We start from the raw sequence: 9,359 nt of genomic DNA, 5'->3' as shown, positions 1-9,359 counted from the left end.
TTTTATGTCATCCACATACTCAGAAATCTCCAGTAATCACTATAGTTTAATCAGTATGCATTTATTCTTCATTTAGCTATAAGATTCCTTATGGCTCTCTGCTACAGTGGAGCCAGATACTCATGATCCTAATCGGGTCTTGCTTTATTGATCAGAGTCTGTTCAACTCTTATTTCTGGATAGATTCCACTGATTACTGAAGCTCACCAAGCAATGAATGCTCAAACCTCCTAGACTTGACACTTAGAATTGACTATTTGGCTTTATATAGCTTATTTATTTTTGTGCCCTTGTTAAATACTTTAGCTTATGTCTCTATATATTGGGGTCTTAACTTGGTGCATGCTAGGGCCGGTGCCACATATTCTTTCTGAACTGGGCATAATGGAAACAAAATAAAACTTTATGCTCTTCAGATTCGTGTTGAATCTTAAGCTGCTGAATTTCAAGGTTTTCTTGTACCCTTCTCTGGAATACAAATCCCTCATCTCCTGATTTATTTATTTCCTCGCAACATTTTTCAAAAATCATGAAAAGAAATTATTGTTGTCCTTCTTTGAATTCACTTATGCAGATTATACAGTAAGTGTAAATTAGCATATATGGACTCTATGAAATCGTAAAAGCCACAAAAGATGCTCTATATTACCAAATAGAAGGAGCAATCGTTTCAACAATTGATTGCATTTCTATAACCAAGTTATGACCAGAGTTTTCCATTAAACATTAGTCAAGATGCAAAAAAATCACTACTGCTATTTTAATAATAAATACCAAAATTGTATTTCTTTTTGATCATAGACAGTGATTAGTTGCAGGCTGCTTAAATAAAACTTAATAGATGTCCAATGTCCAATTCTACAGGTGCTCTATTTAAATCTAAGACTTGCAATAAGCCACAGTTTGCATAGAATCCAAATCAACTGATAAATTCAATTTATTACTAAATCACAATATATAAACATTTCAGCAGAATCGTGAAGGTGGCACTTACCTACTCTAGAAGGAAAGGCTTCAGCTTTTACTATAGAAAATTCAAGGGCCTTTTCCCAATTTTATTTCAATTTTCATGAAAAGAAGAAATTTATCTTCAACATTCATTTTGGGGTATATTCTTTATCAATCCTCACAGTGTATATTTATCACAACTTCTTGGGAAAATGAATACAAAGGTAATACATGCGTCCTGTTTGATTTCCAAACAGGTTTAACTAAGACATACTTAAGTTGGCAGAAATTTTATTTCAGTACCTCTGTGAGTTTGTAAATTCCCATTAGGGTAATTTGACCAAGGTGAAACTGAACTTTTTTTAAGAAACTTTGTTCAAAGGTCTAATGTTAATATCAATCAAATCATCATTTTTTTCCCCTTGTGCAACTGGAAACTAAGATAAGACCATTCTTCATTTTGCAGGAGGAATATTATGAGAAAAGACATAATGCCTGTACCAGGGTAAAGAAAAATAGTAGAAAGAGTTATCAATTCTGAGTTGTAGATAAATGGAAAACTAGTGTTGCCTCAGTTTATCATTTGAGAAGGATGCTGGCACTCCAGCATGCATTCCCCAGTCTATTAAAAACTTTAAAGAGTAAACACAAACTATGACTATTGTAGTTTGTGTCTTTTGTGGACCCCAGAATATTATGTTCTTGAATTGGTCCATTCCTGTTGGTGTGAATCTACTGTACATGAGATCCTTTGATTAGATTACTTCAGTGAGGTGTAGCCCAGGGTGAGTCTTAAGACTTTTAGTGGAGTCTTCAATAAAGGTGATGAATATCCAGAGAACAAAGGCTGCGGATACAGAGAGAAACCCCCAGAGGCTGAGAGAGGTGGTCCTGAAGCCAGAGGCTGGAATCTGTGGAGCACAGAGGAAGAGAGAGGAAACCACAGAAGATGAGAGAGAAAGCCACAGATGGAGCAGCCAGAAGCTGAAAGCAATGGGAGGAGAAGACAGAGCTTGGCAGATGCCACCATGTGCCCTGACACATGACCAGAGTCCTTGATTGCTAGTAGCTGATCTTCAGGTGAAAGTTTCTCCTGATGCCTTGGTCTGGACAGTTTTCTCAGCCGTGGAACTGTATATTTATAAATCCCCATTATAAAAGTCAAACAATTTCTGATATATTACTTGGCAGCCCATTAGAAACTAAAACAATTAACCTTCCCATATCAATGTTAATGGCTATTAGTTTTTCCCATTACTATTTTTCTAAGGAATCACTGTAACTAACATATCCCTGTGATGGAAGATATTACCAAGTCTTTAATAATATTATTTAATTTTATTTTATACCTGCATTTTCAGTAACCTTATCTACTCTGACAGCATTTTCTTCAAAGTTCACTGAAAAAAATCTCTCAATTTTTTCTACTTTATCTCAATTGTTATTGAAACATAATTTATTCTTCTTTTCATAAATGCAATACATACTTATCATACATAAAATTTCCAAACTTATAAATTAAAATTAGACTAAACCCTATAACCTAGAAATGAGCATTTATGTTTTCTAAGTTGTATACCCTCATAGCACATATGCATTCAGAGTTTCACTTAAAATTATATTGTTTAAAATGTTGTAAAGTAAAAACACTAGCTAGAATCCACAAGCTTACAAGAATATATTCTCTGTTCTGTCTCTTTTTATATATCATGTACTTGTTTTCTCTTAGTTTGTTTAAATTTTAACTTGTGCTGCAAAAATGTTTTTAAAATGTTTAGAATATCTGCTCATAATATATATGTGCTTAGATAGGTGTGACTATATATATACAATCCAAGAATATTATTTTCCAATTTCAATTAAATATTTGCAAATAATAAGATTGTGGGGAAATTGTAGAGATATCTGGGTCTATACTGAAATAATTCTTCCCTATTAGCGTTTAAAGCCATGAGATTGTAACAAATTTAACCAAAAGAGGGATCTTTTTTAATAGATAAAAAATTACAAATCACCTGACAGGAAAAAAAAGGGGGGGGGGGGAAGACTAGAAGAGGCATTTCATCAAAGAAGCTATCCAAATAGCTAATTAACATATTGAAAGATGCTTAATCTCATTAAAAATTAAGGAAAAAGAAAGTAAAATCTTAATTGGTTACTGCCATATATTCACCAGAATGATTAACATTTGAGAAGCTGACAACAGCAAGTGTTGGTGATACTGTGGGACAGCAGTAACACTCCTACACATCTCCCATTCATTTAATTTGTAGTTCTTATTTTATGATTGTTATGCATTGAATTGTCTACCCCAAAAGATACATTCAAATCCTAACCCTTGATCCCAAGAGTGTGACCCTATTTAGAAATAGCATCTTGGAAGACACTATTAGTTAAGATGAGACCAAACTGGTTTAGGGTGGATCTTAATCCAATTTTATTTGTGTCTTTTCACAAAGAGGAAATTGGACACAGACAGAGGGAAAACTGTCATATTGTAACTGAGGTAGAGAATGTCATAAATTCCCAGCAAGTCACTTCCAGAACCTATGAGAAAAGATTGAAACAGATTCTCCCCAACAGGATGAGGAAGTTGGGCTCACTTACAGTTTGATTCTAGACCTCTATCCTCCAGGATTGTGAGACAATAACTTTCTTTTGTTTTAAGCTACTAAGTGTGTAGGGTTTTGTCATGAGAGCTCTGGAACTAAGAGAGAAATAATATACAGCTGACTAGAGATAATATACTGACTCTGAAATCTGTAGACCAGGCACTCTGGAGAGTTTCATCTAGTGAGGAAGATAAGCATAATAAGAACATTATCAAATAGAAATGAAATGACAATTAGGTGAGAGTTACAGCTTATAGATTGTGTGATAGGAGAATGGGGCTATTTCCCATAAACCTTGGGAGGGCTGCTTGAGATTGTGATGGTAGAGCTGAGGATGGATGACAAAAAGAAGTTCACTGAGTCTAGAGGTGAGGAGCAGGAGGGGAGACAATACAAATGCTGAAAGCAACCGCATGTACTAAGTACCTTTGGAAGTCAAAATGGGAAAGCAGTATTTTCTTATATTACTTCAGTAGCAGTCTCCAAATTTGACCTCCAAATAACATTTCTTCCTTTTTCAGTTTTTTCCTCAGACTGCAGCCAGAATGCATTTTCTAATACACAGTATTTATTTTTTTATTCCATACAACCCTCATTGATTATATACTCTTTCTTGATAAACTCCTTATCATGGAAAAGGTTTGGCATTTACAATGGAAATTTATTAGGTTAAAAGCATACTGTTCTGAGGATGTGAAAGTGTCCAAATAAAAGCATCATTAGAAATGCTGTATCACTGAAGTTTGGCTACAGGCTATCCTGGACTCCTTCCATGTAGCAAGGCACATGGAAACATCTGCTTCTCTTCTGGGTCTAGTTTCTTCAGCCTCTGGCTGCTCTATCTGTGGCTTCTCTCTCCCGGGTTCCTCTCTGAGCTCTTGCATTCCTTCTCTCCATCTTTCTGGCATTTTCTCTGTATTTCTGCTTCTTTCGGTCCTCAGTTTTTAAAGGACCCCACCTAAAGGACCAAGACCCACCCTGGGTCACACCTCTGTGAAGTAATTCAGTCAAAGGATCCCACACCCACAAGAATGGATTAACTTTAAGACCATGATCTTCTCTGGGAACCACAAAAAGCTTCATACTGTCACCTTTTCCATTTAGGTCTCTATATTTTTTACTGCATCATTTTTTCCCCTGCAACATGTTCTAACCATGTTGACTAAGCTTACTAACCACACCTTGACCCTTTAACCAGAACATTGAACTTGATTCTCCTTTTGACTTCTACAGCCTTGCCTCTTCAACTTTATCAATTTCTCTTGCCCTTAGGACTATACATTCATTTCATTGGCTCCAGGACAGGTAAATGTTCCTAATTCCTTCCTCATCCTAGCCCAGCCTCTGTGTTTTATCAGTCCTAAGTGATCTCATTTGCTCTTTATGCATCAGTATTGTTGAACATATTACACTCTATTGAAATCACATGCATGTTTGCTTTTCTTCCAGTTAATGAAAAGGTTTATAGGGAATGGATTTTATTTAATTCACTATGTCCCTCCTACAATGACTGCAATGCCTAGAACATAGTAATCACTCAAGCTGTACTTGCTGAAAGCATGAAATTCACCTTTCAACCTGCTACAGAGATATTTAAATTTAAAATATAGTAAATGGAGCAATTGTGGACTAACATAAGTTGTCAGTGTTTATTTGTTTTGTTGTTGTTTGATCAACTCTGCATATTCTTTTTAAAATTGATTATTGTGGAAATGACTAAACACACTATTAGTTTAAGTTCAATATTAATAATGGGAAAAGCAAAAATAAAAAAAATAATAAGTGAGTTGCTGCAGGAATATGATTTTCCATCTTTGAGCATCTGTGGCCTTTGAAAGAAAAGGGGATGAAATGAAAGATCATCAAAGTACATTAAAACAGTGAACTTGCTTTCAATTTCTGTTTACTCTTTTGTTTTCTTTTTCTTCTTATTTTTTAAAGATACATAGATCATGCAAAATGTTACATTAAAAAATATAAGAGGTTCCCATTTATCCCATTCCCCACATACCCACTTCTCTCACATCAACAATTTCATTCATTAGTGTGGTACATTCATTGTATTTGATGAATACATTTTGGAGCACTGCTACACAGCATGGATTATAGTTTACATTGTAGTTTACACTCTCTTCCAGTCCATTCAGTGTGTTATGGCAGGATACCTAATATCCTGCCTCTATCCCTACAATATTATTCAGGACAACTCCAAGTCGCAAAAATACCCCCATATCATACCTTTTTCCCTTTCCCTGCCTACAGCAACTCCCCTGGCCACTGTCTCCACATCAATGATATAATTTCTTCCATTGCTAGAGTCACAATAATTCTATAGTAGAATACAAGTAAATCCACTCTAACTCGTATTGTATTCCTCCTTCCCGAGGATCCTGGGATGGCGATGCCCACTCCACCTCTAAATTGAGAGGGGACTTAGATCCCACACGGATAATGGATGGGATTCTCCTGCTTGTAGTTGTAGACTCAGATCTTGGTGTGGTGGTTGACCATCCTCACCTTGTTAGCTGACCTGGGTAAGTCACTCTTTATTCACCAGGATCTTCATTTAATTCATGGTAACACCCTGCCACCTAGTGGTGATTCTGTTTCTACAACCTATAAGAGAAATATTTATGCTCTCAACTATTTTGGAGGGGGATTTTGTACTTCCGGACTGTAGTTTTAAGTCTTTACCAATTGACATGAAATTTAGCTGAAAAAAAGAAATCAAATAATTTTGAGTCAATTTGGAAATATTGGAGACAAATAGTGTCAACATTTCTTTTTCATTATGCCAAAAAAGAATAAACTTAAAAAATATGTCTTGTGTGTGGCCAGAAAGAACACTGGACTGGGGTTTACAAAAATATTGGCTTCATTTGTTTACTTGTGATGTTATTAAAATATTTGAATTGGTTTATTAATTTGTAATATTTTTAATAATATTGGAAATTGTGGCAAAATGCAGAAAGTTCCTGGGGAAATTGAGCATTGGTTGGGTGTTTTGTATGTAAGATTAATGATGCATAACTGAAACTATCTAAATAAGCGTGATGGGATTGAGGAAGAGTTAAATGGTTAACCAGCTGTACACAGTTGAAATCAACAGAAGGTCACTTTTCCCATGATATCATTTGCTCCCAGCCATTTTTCACTATTTCTAAAGCAAACTGTGTTGGGATTCCAGTAAAATGCTCATTGGGAAATAAAGGCTTGATGAGTTTGTACCCAATCAGTAAACTATTTTCAGTTCTATAACACCATTTCATTCTCTTTGTGATTTATGAGCTACGTTGATTTGCAATATATTGAGCAACAACAGTAAGTGCTCCCAGCCCAGCGAGAATTAAAAAAGAAAAAGAAAAAGAAAAAGAAAAGAAAAAAAAAGCTTAAGCTCTTGTAAATTTTCAATAGCAAGTGAACACTCTCATTTTCTGGGCCAGTCGGCTCCCATTGTACCCAGGAAAATGGAGTGCATTAGTCAATATACCAAATTCAAGCCCTTACAGAGAGACTTTAACAATGTTTATTTCCTTTGGAGAGCCAGTCTGATAATTTGCTATATTTTAATACCCACACAACATGGCAGGTTGTTCTCTGCATCCCAAAGATACCCATGGAGAAAACTGTGGTTTATGTAGACATAAGTGGAATTTTAGCCATTTCTAGTTGATTTTCTTCTCTTGCCCTCTGTGATTTAAGACAATTTTGCAGTCCTAACTGGAAGTTAAACTTACAGGTCCATTCAACTGTAGCAGCTATTGGTACTCCAGAGAAACTGTAATTGACAACAGCTGTAAACAGCATAGCATGAAACACACATATCATGTGTGTTCTCTTTAGTTGACAAGCTCAGGATTAATAACATTTCTATCTACTGTAAAGCATGTCAGGAATCTGCATTTATTTCATTTGTATTTTTTTTATATTTTTATTTAATACATTCAGAAATGCTTTGAGAATTAAATGCTGTCAAGAGTTTGTAGTTGGGGAAACAGACTGGCCCAGCGGTTGGGGCGTCCGTCTACCACATGGGAGGTCCAAGGTTCATACCCCGGGCCTCCATGACCCGTGTGGAGCTGGCCCATGAGCGATGCTGATGCGCACAAGGAGTGCCCTGCCACGCAGGGGTGTCCCCCGCGTAGGGGAGCCCCACGCGCAAGGAGTGCACCCTTAAGGAGAGCTGCCCAGCGCGAAAGAATGTGCAGCCTGCCGAAGAATGGTGCTGCCCACACTTCCCGTGCCGCTGACAACAACAGAAGCGAACAAAGAAGCAAGAAGCAGACAAAGAAACAAGACGCAGCAAAAAGACACAGAAAACAGACAACTGGGGGAGGGGAGGGGAATTAAATAAATAAAAATAAATCTTTAAAAAAAAAAAAAAAGAGTTTGTAGTTGAATCACACAGTTTTCCAAAAGGTAAAGTAAAATATAAATGCAAACAATGTGTGATTTATTTATCAATGTAAATATGCATATATGATTTTAAAATTAATATCATACACCTTTATGTCTTTCTATATCTCAATCTCTATATCTCTCTATATCTTTATTATCTATCACCTTCTATCTATCTACGTTCTCTCTCTCTTTCATCATCATCATCATCATCATCTATCTTGGTCTAAAACCATACATCCCTTCACCCTTCTTCAAACATTGGGATAAAGAGGAGTTTTCTGCACTGGGACTTAGCCTGTGTAATGGATTTACGCTCTTACCAGCTGTGTTCCATTTGAAAAATTGTAGCTATTCCTGTCAAGTGGGTATTGTATTTCATTGTATTGTAGGATCTTAATTTGAATTTCACTGCTGATGAATGATTACGAACATTTTTTATGTGATTATTGACCATTCATGTATCTTCCATCTGCTAAAATCTTTTAGGATTTTCAACTCGATTACTTGTCTCATTCTTGAATTGTTAGCCTTATTTTGATATTCCAGATAAAAAGTATTTGTTCAGATATGTGTCTTGAGAATATTTTCCCCAGTCTATTGCTTGCCTTTTTTACATCAGCTCTGAGTTATATTGTACATACAATAAACTGAACCAATTTAAAATGTACAATTCAATGAGCTCTGACAAATGTATAAATCTATAAATTCACTTCCACAGTCAAGATACAGGACATTTTCATTTTTTCCAAAAGTTTCTTCAGCGCCTTTTTCAGTATATCCTTCTCTCTACCCATAGCCTTACAGAAATTCAGATCTGCTTTCTATCCCTACACAAAAAGTGGAACAAAAATTTTAATATAAAGAATTATTATTTCAATAGAGAATAGAGTAACAAGGGTTTAGTTAGTAAGACCTATAGAGGACTCTAACCAATATAGGAATAGCAAATGTAAGGAGCAGCCACTACTATGAGGTTGAGATAGAGCCCTGCAAAAGAGACCCCTCCTCCCAAGGCTAAAAGACAGTTCTTGACTGAGAGGCATAGCTGTGATGCAGTGAATGGCAGAGAAGCCTCTATAGTGCCACACTAGAGAAACTTGCTGAGAATCTGTTCTTCAGGGTGCTGGGAAAAATTTTATGGGGAGGTGTCTCATTAAACATAGTCTGCTTCAAAATTGATCATGGGGAGATGTCAAGGGGAGCTGCTGCCTGATTTAACCTTTAATAGATATTTTAGTTTCCTCACTGCTAAAACAAATACCAAGAATTGGGTTGGCTAAAACACTGGGAAGTTGTTCACAGTTTTGAGGCTAGGAGAAATTCAAAATGAAGGAGTCATCAAACAAAGCTTTATGTGGCATTCTGGTGCTGGCTGCCGGTGACCCTTGTTCCTTGGAT

This window comes from Dasypus novemcinctus, chromosome 10, assembly GCF_030445035.2.
Source record: "Dasypus novemcinctus isolate mDasNov1 chromosome 10, mDasNov1.1.hap2, whole genome shotgun sequence".
NCBI lineage: Eukaryota > Metazoa > Chordata > Mammalia > Cingulata > Dasypodidae > Dasypus > Dasypus novemcinctus.
Note: the sequence above shows the minus strand (reverse complement) of the source record.